The sequence below is a fragment of the Grus americana genome, chromosome 4 (genome assembly GCF_028858705.1).
Source record: "Grus americana isolate bGruAme1 chromosome 4, bGruAme1.mat, whole genome shotgun sequence".
In the NCBI taxonomy this organism is placed as follows: Eukaryota; Metazoa; Chordata; class Aves; order Gruiformes; family Gruidae; genus Grus; species Grus americana.
Genome location: NC_072855.1, coordinates 21,516,735 through 21,533,119, shown reverse-complemented (window position 1 = coordinate 21,533,119; position 16,385 = coordinate 21,516,735).

Genomic DNA, 16,385 nt, shown 5'->3' with positions numbered 1-16,385 from the left:
CCTAAAATCTTGTGAACTAGCAAGAACTCTGTAGTCTATCTTTCAGTATTAGGAATAAAATATTGGGCTGGATCCTTGTAGCCCAGGCAATATGAAGTTGCCACTTTTAGCAACAGGTAACAGGTTTTGTATAACTTTTCAAGGCTTTATGACTTTGCAGGTTTTGTCTGGTTTCATCTTGGCCTGTCTGAATAAAATTAACTTGTTTAAACATATCAACAGTTTTCTAATGAGCAGGTAACTACTACCCAATTTCTTAGCTTTAATTTAGCTTTATGTATCCTGTAGTATAATTTTCTATAGATGGTAGTAGAAAGTAATTATTTTATATAGAAGGAAATATTTATCACACTAATGGTAGTGGTAGTATAAAGTAATACAGGTATCATATGAATGAAACAGCCTTGAAAGGGACACAGCGTGGTGTAGAAGAGTACAGGCGTATGATATGAAAGGGGAGGCACAGGATGATAGGGGAGATCTCATAGCTATAAATAACTCACCAGTGGTCAGTTAGGAAAATATGGATTTGATTGCTGGGCAAAAGAAATTTAAAGGTTGATAAAGAAAAATGAGAATAGTTATCCAACATATGTAAGATACTTCATACATATGGCTGTAAAGTAGAATTTCAATGAAGAAAAGCAAAGTGCAAAAACTTTAATAGTACTAATTTCTTTATTTTCTTTTTGTTCTAAATCTGGCCCAATAATCATTGATTAGACTCTTAAGCTTTCAATTCTATGAGCAAAAATTTCTGGCTTTGCATATAAAAGTGTGTTTCCTGTTTTCTGCAACAAGGTTTTTGGCGTGACGTCAGAGGAGCTGTGCTGATTTGTAGCAATTAGGAGACTGATTTATGTTGTTAGAACTCTTCCAGAGTTTTCAGTGTCAGGAGCTGACTTCTGCTGTCAACAATTTCAGTGCAGTCTATCTAGGTACCAATTAGGCATCTTGAAATCCTCTCTCTGAAAACAGAAAGAACAATTCCCCTCTACCTTCAGTCTTTGCTTAAAGAAGAAATAGAGCTCTCTATCATTGTGTGTTCAATTGCGCAAATGTAAAAAAGCTGTAGTCCAGTACATGGTGAGTATATCACCGTTCCAGTAACAGGCCACAGCTTCCCATTAACTCCACAAAGACTCAGAATTTGAACTGATCAGGCTTACTGTGTATGAACTTGGCCTACCCGAATCAATTTTGCCAATCCCTGTTACTGCTAAAAATCTAACAATATATTACTTAATTTATTTCAGTTTTAGCTTAGCATAATTTTTTAGTGTAACACCTACTGTTACAATAGTTTTTATATGTTTCTGTAACTAATGGTTACTAATTCTATTCTACTAATGCTATTACTAATACCTAACAATAACCAACACTTATTCCGTGGAAAGTGAATTATCTATGATTCTAGAGCAATAATATACAGGATAGACACCCTGAAAGTCTGGGCAAAGGATAAGAGCAGAATCCCCAAGGCCATAAAGAACTCATCGGTGGCCAACTACTGGGCATTAAAGAAATGCTACCTTGGAAGTTGAGTAGAACCAGTTTTAAAGAAAACAAAAGGAGCAAAGAGCAAATGTCCAAACACACATATAACATGCAGTATTTATATAAAACTTGTAGATTGTGGACTAATAAAGAAAGATGAAGGTGTAGAGCATATATGACCCTAAACAGATGATGGAGTGAGTGTGACATCGTTCCCCTTCCAGTGAAGAACTTGGAAATACTAATGACTTCTCATTAGTGTGTGTATGTGTGCTGGGTTTTTTGTTTGTTTGTTTTGGGGTTTTTTTTAGCTGGGTTTTGTATTGTTTCACACAAATGGAAAGGTGAGAATAACACCAAAGAAACGGGCAGATACTAGACAGTTTGGTCAGTTTTAACTGTATCATGAAAGGGAATTACCAGTAATTGGATACTCTGGTCTATAATTGCTACTATCACTGTAACTGAACTAACAATAATTCATTTATTAGATTGCTAATACTTTAATTAGACTATCAAAAAATGCTTGGTTTTGTATATGTTTCTCTAGTCCACATAAATTTTATGATGTGGTTGGTCTGGTACCAAGCCTTCAGGTTTCGTTGTAGTTTGAACACAATTATGTGTTGCACTACCTGCTCTTACATGAAGTTGTGCAAAAGCTTAGTTGAAGAGTGATATGAAGGGGAAAATACAGGTGGCAGGACTATTTAGGGGATTCGAGTTATTTATTTCAGATTTCTTTCCTGTAACCAATTCCAGATTTGATTCTACTGACACTAGTACATGTTTCCATTATTATCCCATTTTCATCATAAAATCCGTACAATATATCACTATGGTAGAATGTCATTTCTCTGATAGTGATATTCATAGAGACTCTGCTTTTAATTAACATGGGATATCAGAGATAAAAAAACATAGACTATATATACTTGCAACTGTAATAGCCGTTTAACAGACATACAAACTTTTAACAAATGTTATGATATAGTAGTAACTCTAAGCTACTCTAAGGTGTAGATGGTGCAAGATAAAACTTTCAACATCTAACATGTTCAGAAAATGCCTTTCATGTTTTTTTCAAAGAGATACTATTTCTTAAAAAAAAAAAAATCCATTTCAGGAAGGTCAGTTAACATAAAAATATAGTGTGATAAATTACCATCTATCTGCAAGTCTTTATTTTGGAGAGAAAGTGAAAGCTGTGAAAGAAAAAGTGTATCAACTTAGCCAAATGAATGGTTTCTGAATAATATTCGTTCCACAGTAGATTTACATTAAATGCTACATTTCTGCATTGTATGTTAAGGGCTTTGTTCAAATTTTTAGATATTTTGAAAAGTTTAGAGGGTTTCTCTAAGCTTTCCCATAACCGACAACTGAAATATAAGAGATGAACAGTGTTCATATGCAACTGGCAGAACTGCTGAATACAGTTTTCTTTCTGAGCAGAATGGGTTGGCAGCAGAATGAAAAAGGGAGTAGAGGGATCTATTCAATACAGGGAGAGAAAGGGCTTGTGGTTAAAGAACATAATGAAAATATAAAACATCTTTGTTAGGCCTTAAAAGGCATTGCACATATTACAACACTTTGTCAATTATAATATCCATTTTCTAATATTTATTCAGAATATTGCTTAATAAATGAATTTGCTTACTTATATGATATGACATCTACACATTGGTAAAATTTGTAGATGTGGCACCAGCTCCTAGAAGCACTATAGACATAGTGCTGAATTGTGAGGTTCAAACTAATTGCCGGGAGACTCAGTAAATTAATCCAATGAAGTGCCTATTCTCTGATTCTGCTGTTATGGTATAAGCTGTTTTCTCAGAATGGTGCTCCGTTGCACAGATGCAGCAGCTCACAAATGTTTGGAAGCTCCAGCACTTGTTACTGAATGGCTGTTGAAGTCATACCTCTGTATTTCATTTGAATTCTGCCTAGTATTCACCGATGTCCAGTGACCATAAATACTGAACTTGAGATAAATATTGATTTACTCTTTTATTACCAGAGAAAGGAGGTGTGTGGGAGGAGGAGCAATTTGTTATCGTCTTACTGAAATGTAGGTTTCTGGACAGCTTTATCCTGTCACTTCTGTAAATGATGTTTCATTAGTATTGTAATGTCATAGTTTTGATTTTTGAAATACACTTCCTCTAAATATCACCTTAAAGCCTTGGATTGCATCCTCCCTCCAAGATAAGACTTTGTCAGATATATATGATGTATGATCCACTGATCTAACAGTCAGACACTGCTGAGAAGGGTGGTCTACCTCCATCAGCTTCCATTTCACTGGGCTCAGTGATCATGTAATGTGATGAGTCACTTTACATCTGGAAGGAAACTAACCCAGGTGGAAGGGAATCTTTAGTAATCCAGCCTTATAACTAGTAGCACAGTCTGAATACCTACTTTATTAAAGGATATTGTACATATAAAAGTTGATTTATTGACCTGTGAAAGATTTCATTCTTTATCAGTTGGGTTTTTTTTTTTTTAGATACAGATTAAGTCTTTAGTAGCCTTATCAAGTTTGGTAATTTTTATTCTGTAAAGGGAAGATGCATAACAAGAGAGCTCATAAAATACTTCTGAAATTGACAGAATGTGTTGCAGTGCAGACTCGCACCTGAATGGCTAATAAGCATATCCTGAAAATGTCAAAATCTTACACTGAAGATTGGAATAGCTTCAGGCAAACTGCAGCATTTTGGGAAAAGCCATAGAGGGATAGATGGAAATAGTTGCTTATAATTACAAGTGACAAAATTAAATACTAAATAATAAACTTAGTTAAATAATAAATACACTATTTTCAATCTATTAAGTATCGCTATTAAAATTTATGTGTTTATTATATTTATATATATATCAAAATTTTAATACATATAATATATTAAAATTAAAGCCTCTTCTTCAGAGATTTAAAAAAAAACCAAACCCACAACACATTAAAAGTTACAAGTAGCATATTTGGTTGATGATAAAACAAGCTAACTGAAACCAGACATTTCAAAGTGTTGTTCTTGCTTTTTTTTTTTTTCTTATGCAGATGTGCAAAGATAGGCTAATTTGTTTTGCTTTCTTGTATCTTGCCTTTTTCATCTTCTAAAAATATTAAAATAAAGGATCTTTATCTGAAGCATTGAATTAAAAATAATTGGGGCCTTATAAACTTGTGATAATGACCAAAGGGGGACAAAAAAGATCAAAAGAAGTGGAAATCACTATCGAATAACAAAAATAGTTTTGCATTTTTAGTATTTAACATTAATGGGCATGTTAATGAGATGATCAATAATTAAATTATCTGCTTGTTGGAGAAAATGAAAAAACCTATAACAGCAAAACCTGGTCTTACCTGGGAATAATAGAAAAATAATATGAAATTAAGACAGTCATAGTGATGATGATAGAGTTCACACAGCAGTTCTATTTTTTTTTTTTTTTAGTACATGTAAGATGAATAAGTATTATTTGGAGAAGAAAGAAGAAAGTGGACTAGAGTACAAATATTTATTCACATTTAAATATTCTTTCATTAAAATTACTATATGTTTGATCCAAAACAGAATAGTTGACAATATTGTATAATGTAATATTTACTACTTTGTTCTTTCTTGATATATAAAGGGATTTATTGTTTTATAGCCAGAAAGACAGCAATTACTGGTGTTAAAGATGCAAATCAATAACATGAAGATGTTCTTGGTGGTGGTGATGTATTTTCTATATATGTGTTTAATTTTAAGAAAGGTAGAAATCTGTAAGTTGGAGATTTGTTGACTACCTAACAATTTAAGAATTAGTTAATTATTAACAAATACACAGCATTATTGTAGGGTTTGGGGGAGGATAAAATAACTCTAGCAAGATCCATACCTGTGTTGAAGATGACTATGATCATTTTAGTAGCCATAGTTTTAAATAATGAGCTTGTGTGTTTTGACTGAAGGAAAAGACATTATGACTACATCCATTAGTAGTAAAAACCATGAGAAGGCATGGTATTAGACACAGAAACTCAAATGTTTTATTTGCTAAAATATTACAATAGTTCTTGATATGGCTTTGGCACAGAGCGCTCTCTCAAATTAATCCCTGGCAGGATTAAAAGTTTATCATGGGTGAAGAATCTTTCCCATTTATGTGTAGCCACTCTGTTTTGACAGTGAAGTCTCATAACTTACCCATGTACAGGCTGTCCCTGTTGGCATAAAGCCTAGGGAATGGGTCACTAGCCCCCTAGTACAGCTGAAATCAGCAAGGGAATGGGTGTATGCCTGCTGATTCATAGTGCTCTTTACTGGTTTACTTCGAAGTACGTGTATACACTATATATCCATAGGTCCCGTTGTATGAAGTACTATGGCATGAATTCACCTCACCCAGTTTTAGATATCAAAGAATTCTTCAGTCCATATACAGTCTAAAGACAACAAACTAGCCAGATTTCAAGGGAAATGAATCACCCCCCAGAGGTGTGTAATGTGGTGGTGGTCTTGTTTTGCCTGTACAGGTAGCTTTGAGGGTGGATACTCCAAAGTTTTGTCAGCATTAGCTGTGTAGCAGAATCTACACACTGTTGTCTGACATTCTAGTTCAGTTTCAGGTGAGGACATAATGTGCATCCTTTCCCACCTGAAGTCAGTCTGAAACAAAAAATAATTAATAACTATGAATTTAGAAAGCTAATTCAAGACTACTGAAAATTAACCTGAAATGTTTTCTGGATCAAGGAGAGATTCATTAATATGAATTACTATAGTTATACACAGACAAAAGGCTCTCTTATACATAGGTATTTTTTAAACAACAGTTTCTTAAAGGCATAAATCAGTTAAGACTGATTTTGAGGAATGAAATATGCTTTGGTACTCACTGTTTTTCCAATTTTTTGTCAATTGCATTACTTCATAATGAACTTTTGTTAATGCATTAGGAATTTGTGCAAATGTAGGTCTTATTCAAAAATCACATTCTGACAACATCTTTGTGTTTGTGAATATGTCTGTAAACAAGATACGTAATAGGGAAATTGTAAGTAGGATCATTAGCAAACAAAACAAACCCACCTAGTTCTTGCAGCTATAATGCACTGCCTTCTAGGCTCTCATTTTTACATTAAATAAGCAGTATTAGAAAAAACCCTCACATTTTTCTCTTTCAATTTTTCAAGGTTTTTTCAGCTTTTCTTTTTTCATTCTTTTTCCTTTGGCTTATGTGCATTGTCTCTCCTTTGTCCCACTGGCTATGAATAATGGGTTTTGAGGTAAAAAACATTAAGGAAACTCTGATCCAGATGTCAGTGTGAGTTGGTTGTGAATTCAGGTTGATTGCAATGTCAATGGGATACTTCAAAACAGGAAGGCTAGCAACGTAGAAAGAAATGTCCTTTTTTTTTTTTTTTCATTCCTAGGTCTTCTCTGACTTGCTTATTAACGTGCATAACCATTAGCTAAAAAAAAGAAAAAAAAGTCCTTGCTGTTTGTCTATTGACTATTGAAGTGCTCCATAGCTGCACTTTTAGATTAGCCTTAAGACTTTGAATTCAGTCTGTGAATGACTGGAATACATAGAACTCTGGCATGCAACCAGCCCTCTTTGTAACAAGGCTCTTTGATACAAAAACAGCTGCAACTTTCATTAAGTGTTTGCATGCAGCCAAGCAAGACAGAACAGTTAAAATGTAATGAAGAAGTGATAGAAATTATGATCTCCATTATAAAATAATCACCTGAGAGAAGGAGTAGTCTTCTGCTCCTGCAGTGACAGTTGCTGCAATATCTGTATCTGAAAGTAATAGAATTTCAGAATTAAATTAAGGTTAAGTGGTGTCTTCACAACTTTTTGATGTTTTCTGAGGACATAGCGCAAAGAGACAATAGCCTTAACTTCAAAGCATTGGTCTTTTGGACATCATCAGGTCTTTCTCTGATCAAACATGAGGCAACTCTTTTGAGCTGCATAAATATTTAACACACACACACAGTAATTAATCCTCATAAAACTGAAGTTACAGTTTAAAAAGTAGTTAATTGATTGCAGTGACCTATGTCAAATAACTTTGCCTGTTTCTGACAATCTGTAATGAGGAGTTATTCAAAATTGGAATTTTTCTATGACCTTATTATGTTATCATAAATTCTGCCAAACAATATTTTTTTGTTAGAACTCCAGTATGTTGGGCGTATATATTCAGCAGTACAAAATGTTAGAATAGCTGAACACCATATACCCCAGATGGTTCCTCCTACATAGATGCTGTGGAAATTCCATCACATGGAGTGTAGATGAGTCAAAATAAAGGCCTTGTATTGCAGTGAGAGGCTCTTAGTCATGATACTGAATTGCAATTAGCAGGGCCCCTTTTAAAGTTTTCATATTTTTTCTGCTGGATTATGATCTTAAGTGATTATCATTTAATTCATAATTAAATTCACTACAGAAAGTGAATTAGTTTCAGCAGAAATGAAGAAGCAAAGTTAAGCGAAGTTTACATACTTTACTGTCATAATCCAATTGCACTCTTACGAAACAGCTTGCGTTTCACACCGTTGATTTGCAAAACAAAATTGCCTTCAAATATAAATGGTATCATCTACCTTTAACAGGCTGTGGAGTCGTCACATTATACTTGTTTTGGTAGCTTTATCCCAGATAGTTCCACTGTGGTCCCATGGACTGAAAGCTCTTTAGCAGGTGCTGTGCATTAAATTCATTTCTAGAGCACTTCTTTAAGTTTGGTTTCATCTGAAAGGGAATTAAGTCTGCAGGATCCAAGGTTAATTCACAGTGAAAACCAAAATTAAGTAAAAGGGGTGATGAGGAAATCCTGATCAAAAGCACACTCCTTTTCTGATTTAAAACACGAATGTAGGCACACCCAAAGAGAAAGAGGTTGCTCAAAGTCCTGAGATGCCTAATCATAGTGACATTTATATTGTGCATATACCAATGAGTTATAGATAAGACAATTTTATTTTGTGACTTTTATCTAAACAAAGTAGTGTGGGTTTGTATTTAATAATAAAGAATAAAAATACAATTTATTGAAAGGTGTATTATATAGGCCTCGGACTTTTTTGGCACTGAGTACAAGACACCTACAAGGTGAGGATTATAACAAAGTTACTATATCCAGATTAGTGAAGAAGTGGTGGAAGCATAAACAGATAAAAGTTTAGGTGGGATGACAGAGCAAATGAGTGAGGAGATTCATATGCAAAGTAGGTGAACTTAAGATAACTTTTAGGACTTTTTTTCAAGCAGCTTTTTCAAAGATGGCTTTTTTCATTAAGCTAAGGAATCTGTGAATGTTTTTGAAAAGTACTTCCTACTATGCTTGCTTATTACTTTTTGCTTTGATTTTAATAATGTTAGTTCACATCTGGTATGGTTTCTTTTGAACATAAGTACATAATTCCAGCAATAATGTTTCCATAATTGTTCATAAGGGTACCTAATAATAGAATCATCTTACTTTCAACATGTATCAAGTCAGTACAATTAGTAAGAAAGACTTCATTCTGCTTTCATTAGGGAAAATCTTATATAATCAAGCTGTAAATGTCTCATGTGTGTATCACTGAGCAGTGAAAATTCCATTTCATCTCCCCATAAAGTCCTTGTATATATTTCCATGTGAATTGTTATTGCCTGTAGAAATCTTTTATTAAAAAAAATTTAAAAAATAGTTTATCATTGTGACCTTGACATTCTAGCAAAACCACAAAAGTTCTTTTTATTCCATTCAACACACCTATGAAATACTGGCAAGTACCTGTTTGTATCATTATTAATGATAGGTTGATTGTAATTCTTTAGCCTGTATCTTGTCTCTTTTTATTTGAAACTTAAGATAAATTAACAAAAATTAATGATAGGTTATAGACAATAGCATTCCCCTTTGGTATGTTTTATCGAAGATTCTAAATACATTAATGAAACACCTACTAAAGAAAGTTACCTTTGTATTTTAACACAGAATCACAGACTGTCTAGGGCTGGAAAGGACCTCTAGAGGTCATCTTATTCAAGTCATCTGCTCAAGCAGGGCCAGCCAGGGCATGTTTCCAAGGAACAAGTCTAGACAGCTTTTGAGTATCTCCAAGGATGGAGACTCCATTACCTATATGGGCGACCTCTTTTCCTGCTTAGTCACCCTCACATTAAAAAAATATTTCCTTATGTTCAGATGGAACCTCTGGTGTTTCATTTTTTGCCAGCTTGTCCTGTCACTGGGTACCACTGAAAAGAGCCTGGTTCTTTCTTCTTGTGGTGGGTCTGGCTGGGATGGAGTTAACTTTCATCATGGCAGCCTCTATGGGTTCTGTGCTTTGCACTTGTGCCTAAAACAGTGTTGATAATATGCAAGCGTTTTGGCTATTGCTGAATACTGCACAGCATCAAGGCTTTCTCTCCAAACTGCCCACAACTTCTCCCTCCCCCAAAGGCTAGTAGGCAGGGGGCAAGTGAGAGCCTGGAAGGGGACACAGCTAGGACAGTTGACCCAGACTGACCAAAGTGATATTCGACACCATATGACATAGAGCTCAACCATAAAAGCTGAGGGAAAGGGGAGGATGCAGGGACTTTTGTGGTTATGGTGTTTGTCTTCCCAGGTAACAGTTACCCATGCTGAGGCCTCGCTTTCCTAGGAAGTGGCTGGATGTGTGCATGCTGACAGGAAGTAGTGGATATATTCCTTTTTGTTTTGCTTCCATGCGCAGCTTTTGCTTTTCTTTTTAAACTGTCTTTATCTCAATCCATGAGCTTTTCCATCTTATTTTCTCCCTCTGTCTTGTTAAGGAGGGGGAGCAGCTGACTGGGGGTTTGGTGGCCAGCCACTCACCACACTTCTTTACACCCTCCCTTCAGATGTTTGTATACATTGATGAGACCCCACCTGAGCCTTCTTTTCTCCAGGCTGAATAATCCCAGATCTCTCAGCCTTTTCTGATTTGCCTGTATTTCTCTGGTCCTCCTTCTTATCCTTTTTGAAGATAGAAGTGACTTTGGCTTTCCTGCAGTCCTCAGGCAACTCTCTCAATTGCCATGATTGTACAATTATTGAAAGTGGCCTTGTAACGAGATCAGCCAGCTCCCTCAGCTACCATCCCATCAGGTCCTGTGGATTTATGTATGTCATCCTCTTCCACCAAAGGTACATCTTCCTTCATTCAGCCTTTCCCCCTGGTGTCTGGGGCCTCAGATTTCTGAAGACCAGTCTTGCTACTAATGACTTAGGTGAAGAAGGTATTCAGCACCTCACCCTTTCCATGTTCTGTGTTACCATGGCCCCTGCAGCATTCAGCAGTGGGCCCACATTCTCCCTAGTCTTCCTCTTGCCACTTATGTACTTATAGAAGCCCTTCTTGCTGCCTTTGGCATCTCTTGCCACATTCAATTCCAGGCAGGCTTTCCAAACTGCTTCTCTGCTTGCTTGGACAGTACTTCTATATTCCTCTCAGGCCACCTGTTCCTGCTTCCACCCTCTGCATACTTCCTTTTTGTGTTTGAGTTTTGCTAGGAGCTCCTCGTTCATCCATGCAGGCCTCCTGGCATTCTTGCTTGTCCTCCTACTATTTGGGATAGACTGCTCTTGAACTTAGAGGAGATGATCCTTGAATATTAACTAGCTATTTTGGGCCCATCTTCCCTTGAAGGCCCTATCCCATGGGACTCTTTCAAGCAGATCCTTGAAGAGGTCAAATCTGTTCTCCTGAAGTTCAACACACAGTACAGCATGTATTTTGGAATCTGTTACATTTCATATAAAAGTACTAGTTGTAGTAAAAAAAGATGTAAAGTATTATGACTGTGATGCAACTATAAAAACACCACCTTTGTAACATTATTAGAAAATTCAGAATTATTTTGCTTCTCAACCTTAAAAAAAATCCAGCAAAACCAACAACCCAAAACAACCCTCTTCCCATCCTCTCCAAAAAACCAAAAGCCCATATTATCATGACATATCAATGAAGCTATTGCTGGTCCTTATTAGAACTGACCATTATACATGCAGTTTTTACATCTTTATACCTTTGCATTAGGAAAGTTGCTAGATCCATGCTGTTAAAAAATACATTTTCAAATATTCCTGTACAGTGGAAGGAAATTAAAACAGTAATTTTATGTGGCTTAAGACAAAAAAAAGATAAAACTTTCAGAAAGTATAGTCAAAGGCTCTGACCTCAAAGACTTCCTCCTTGAGCAAAATGGATTTGACTTTCCGTTATGCAAGAGAATGTGGTTTTTGTTTACATAATATTTTGTATAAACACTGTTCTTCCATATCTTCCCAAATACAACACCTATGTGACAATATCTAGAAATATTGTGTATTACAGCAGTCTTTTCTAGCCCATAGACTTGAGAGCTATATTTTAAAAAATAAACCTTGAGAAATATTTGTTTTCTCAGTGCGTTGAAATGGAAATCTAATCAGAAAAAGATCTTTAAAGCAATCTTCAGGAAACATTGCACAGAACACATGGCTCTTGTACATGCTTTACATGTGGGAGAAACAGATTTAAATAAATAGACTGAACTGGACAAAGGGCACGCTTCAGGAGAAGCTCTTGATTCGTGAGCTACTAGTTCATCTTGTTTGCTTTCAGCTTCTATTTTAGGATGACTTATGCTGGTGGTGTATGCTAGAGTGATCAAAAGTAAGTAGGTTACCAGCTTAAAGTAAATTCTTAATTTTTGATACCTTAAGTCAAATCAGACAATTGAATCTTTGTCTAAATATTAGGTGGCTTTAGTAAGTGTAATATACCCGAACCTCACATTCAAAATGAACAAATTGCTTAGGGGTTGTTATAGGCAAACAATAAATTAAACTGTGAATTCTTTCAGTCACCAGATAATTGTGTGTGTAAATCACGGAATCATAGAATCATAGAATGGTTTGGGTTGGAAGGGACCTTAAAGATCCAATCCCCCTGCCATGGGCAGGGACACCCTCCACTAGACCCCGTTGCCCAAAGCCTCATCCAACCTGGCCTTAAACACTCCAGGGATGGGGCATCCACAACCTCTCTGGGCAACCTGTTCCAGTGCCTCACCATCCTCACCTCAATGTTCAAAATTGAACTTCTGATCTCTCAAGCAGAACCCGGCTTGCTGCTTGCTAGCTACAACTGGTATGGGCTGGCTGTAAATCTTCGGTAACACCTGGACTAAGCAAAAAAGTCCTGAGTCCATGTCCTAAAAAATGAGACAGAATTATCAGACTGATCATATGTTCTGCACATATACTATTTAGACTGAGAAAACCCTGGTCTTAAAGTCCTGGAAAGAAGGTGAAGGTTTTGGCTAAAGAAAAGATCTGGAAAGTGGGAAAAGATCCTGGAAATCAGGAGATGTATTAAGACAAATGCCTGGATATGTCCAGGACCTTAACTAGTAGTACCTGGGACCAGTAACTGCAAGCAACTGCACAGCAGAAACTAACATCATTTTCTGCCTGACCAATAGCAATGTCCTTGCTTGGGTAAGGTGTGGTGGGTTGACCCTGGCTGGGGGTCAGGTGCCCACCAGAGCCGCTCTCTCACTCCCCTCATTCACTAGACAGGGGAGAAAAGGTATAACGAAATGCTTGTGGGTCGAGATAAGGACAGGGAGAGATCAGTCACTAATTGTTGTCACGAGCAAAACAGACTGAACTTAGAGAGGGAATTCATCTAATTTATTACCAGGCAAAACAGAGTCGAGGAATGAGAAATAAAATCAACTCTTAAAACACCTCCCCCCACCCCTCCCATCTTCCCGGGATCAACTTCACTCCCGGATTCAACCTTCCCCCCCCTCAGCGGCACAGGGGGACGGGGAATGGGGGCTGTGGTCAGTTCATCACACGTTGTTTCTGCTGCTTCTTCATCCTCAGGGGGAGGACTCCTCTCATCGTTCCCCTGCTCCAGCATGGAGTCCCTCTCACGGGAGACAGTCTTTCACAAACTTCTCCAACGTGAGTCTCTCCCACGGACTACAGTCCTTCACGAACTGCTCCAGCGTGGGTCTCTTCCACGGGGTGCAGACCTTCAGTAACAGACTGCTCCAGTGTGGGTCCCCCACGGGGTCACAAGTCCTGCCAGCAAACCTGCCCTGGCGTGGGCTCCTCTCTTCACGGGTCCACAGGTCCTGCCAGGAGCTTGCTCCAGCATGGGCTTCCCACGGGCCGCAGCCTCCTTCAGGTGCCTCCACCTGCTCCGGCATGGGGTCCTCCACAGGCTGCAGGTGGAATCTCTACACCCCCTCAATCCTTCCTCCATGGGCTGCAGGGGGACAGCCTGCTTCACCATGGCCTTCACCACGGCCTTCACCACGGGCTGCAGGGGCATCTCTGCTCTGGCGCCTGGAGCACCTCCTCCCCCTCCTTCTGCACTGACCTTGGTGTCTGCAGAGTACCTTGTATCTTCTCACTCCTCTCTCCGGCTGCAAAAGCTCCTCCAACTGTTTTGTTTTCCTTCTTGAATATGTTATCACAGAGGTGCTGATTGGCTTGGCCTTGGCCAGCGGTGGGTCCATCTTGGAGCCGGCTGGCATTGGCTCTATCAGACACAGGGGAAGCTTCTAGCAGCTTCTCACAGAAGCCACCCCTGTAGCCCACTCCCCCCCGCCCCCGCTACCAAAACCTTGCCATGCAAACCCAACACACCAACCCACAGATTTTTCTTATCAGTATTATCACTGGTAAACGTTACTGTTTGATGCATCAATGGCCACTGCTTAGAAGTTCCTTTCTAAGTCAGCCACCCTTGTTGAATTGCTAGAGAGAGAAAACATTTTTGTAGTGAGTTTTAGGGACTATACCTAACAAAGTGACTGCAAGGCTGACTTTTGGATGTCAGAGATACATGCAATGCTTTATGAAACAGTTATTAATGTATCACTTTCCTATTCAGCAATTAATATTATTCTTATAGATTTAAGATGGTGTCATTACATTCTGCAGAAGAATTGATGAGGCTTTTTCCTTGCTACACCCAGTTATCCAGAGGAATGATTAAAGTTTTTATGTTTAGGAAATACTTTTTTTTAGTAATTGTGCTCATTGTCCTGTTACAGTTAAGCTTTAAACTTAAGATGTTCAGAAGATGCTGTTGATGACCTAGTGATACACATCATATTGCTAAACTATTCATTACAAACAGCAATATTACTTATCAAATGGAAAGACGTACGAGATGGTTTCCTTTATCTTAGTAAATAGTGAATATTCCTATTTATTTCTTTCTCTCCTTTATTTACTTCTCCTCCAAGATAATATTTCAAGTTAAGGGATTTTCAAAATTTGCTTCATTTAGTATTTTTGAGAAATTAGTGTAATTTAGACAGATATCTGACACAAGAATATATAGCACAGATAAGAAGTACATTGCCTCAATCATAGTACAGTTATTACAAGCATAAAATGTCTATTAAGAGCAAGTATACTAATCTTGCCAAAGAGAACTTGTACAAATTCTTAGGAGGGAAAGTATAAAGGAAATACATGAAGACAAGGAGGGCTGGGAGGAAAGAGGCACTCTCTAAAACTGCTGACTAAAAGCACTTCTTGAGGGAAAGGGCCAGAAATATGTTCCAAAACAAACAAAGAGAAAATACAGCAGAACGGTTCAAAGAAAAATGCTCTAAAAGAATTTACTGCCTTGTGGCTAGAGATGACATTGAAAGTAGCATGGACACAAGTTGATTAAGCTGCTGTCAACATATTTGGCCCCAGGAATCAGTTACTATAGATTTACAGCTTACAGTACAGGAAAAAAGGCAGAAACTTATGAAAAGAGCTGTATTCAGTAAATTCTATTAGCATATTCACTGCAAAGAATGACAAAAACAAGGTAGAATTAATCTAAGGAAAAATTCACATCAAAAGACTCTGTTAGAACCAAAAATGTCCTTTGTGTTGCAAGCCCATGAGAAAAATGAAAGCAAAACTGATAAATTAGGGGGTTTATTATTTTTTACTTTCTGCGTCCTTAAAATAGTGTCTTATTACAGGTAGGCTTTTAAAAAATGGTATTTAATATATAAAATCAGTGAGTTGCTAAAAATAAAACATGATTGTTTCATTCGTAAGACATTCACATTATGTTTATTTAGACATTCTGAAGTATAAAATGCAAGCCCTCTTCTCTGAATAAGTGACTGGCTTCTCAATTGTTTAGACCCAAATATGAATATAAGTCAATCAGACCTTCAGAACATGTTGTGCCTGTCACATGGGGAGCTATAGCTGCCAAGAGTATTGTCAAAGACTATCACAAAGCATTTTGCAAAAAACCATATAGATAGTGTGACTGTAGAAATACAAATAGAAATACAGGAGCTGTCAGCAGCTAGAGGTCAAATAAATGGGCTATCAGCTAAAATGAAATTAAAGTATGGACAGCATAATTTATAACATCAAGACATGGTAAATTGATGCTTTTAAAATTTAATTAGGTGAATTCTTTACACAATCCTAGAATTGCATCATAAAGACAGTTGTTCCTTTCCTACATGTTATTATATGGAAAAACATATTTTTGCACTTTAGATATGTGTATAAAGGTATCATCTACCAATTTAAGCATGGTCATAGAGATGCAGCCCTACCTGTAGTTCATATCTGTCCATTTTATTCTTTTGACAGCTACAGAGGCATAGGTAGCACTGCATTTTCTTTTTTGCTGGCTGGGTGTTTGGCCGGCAAACTGTATGTCATGAATCATTCCATAAGACCAGGATAATTATTTTTTTCTTAAACAAAAGAGAGGTAATAAACAAAAAACTTTTGTTGAATATATGTTGCATTTCTTGATTGTTTAATACAGTTATGACATTTACAATTTCCCTATATTTTCTTTCCAGCCCAG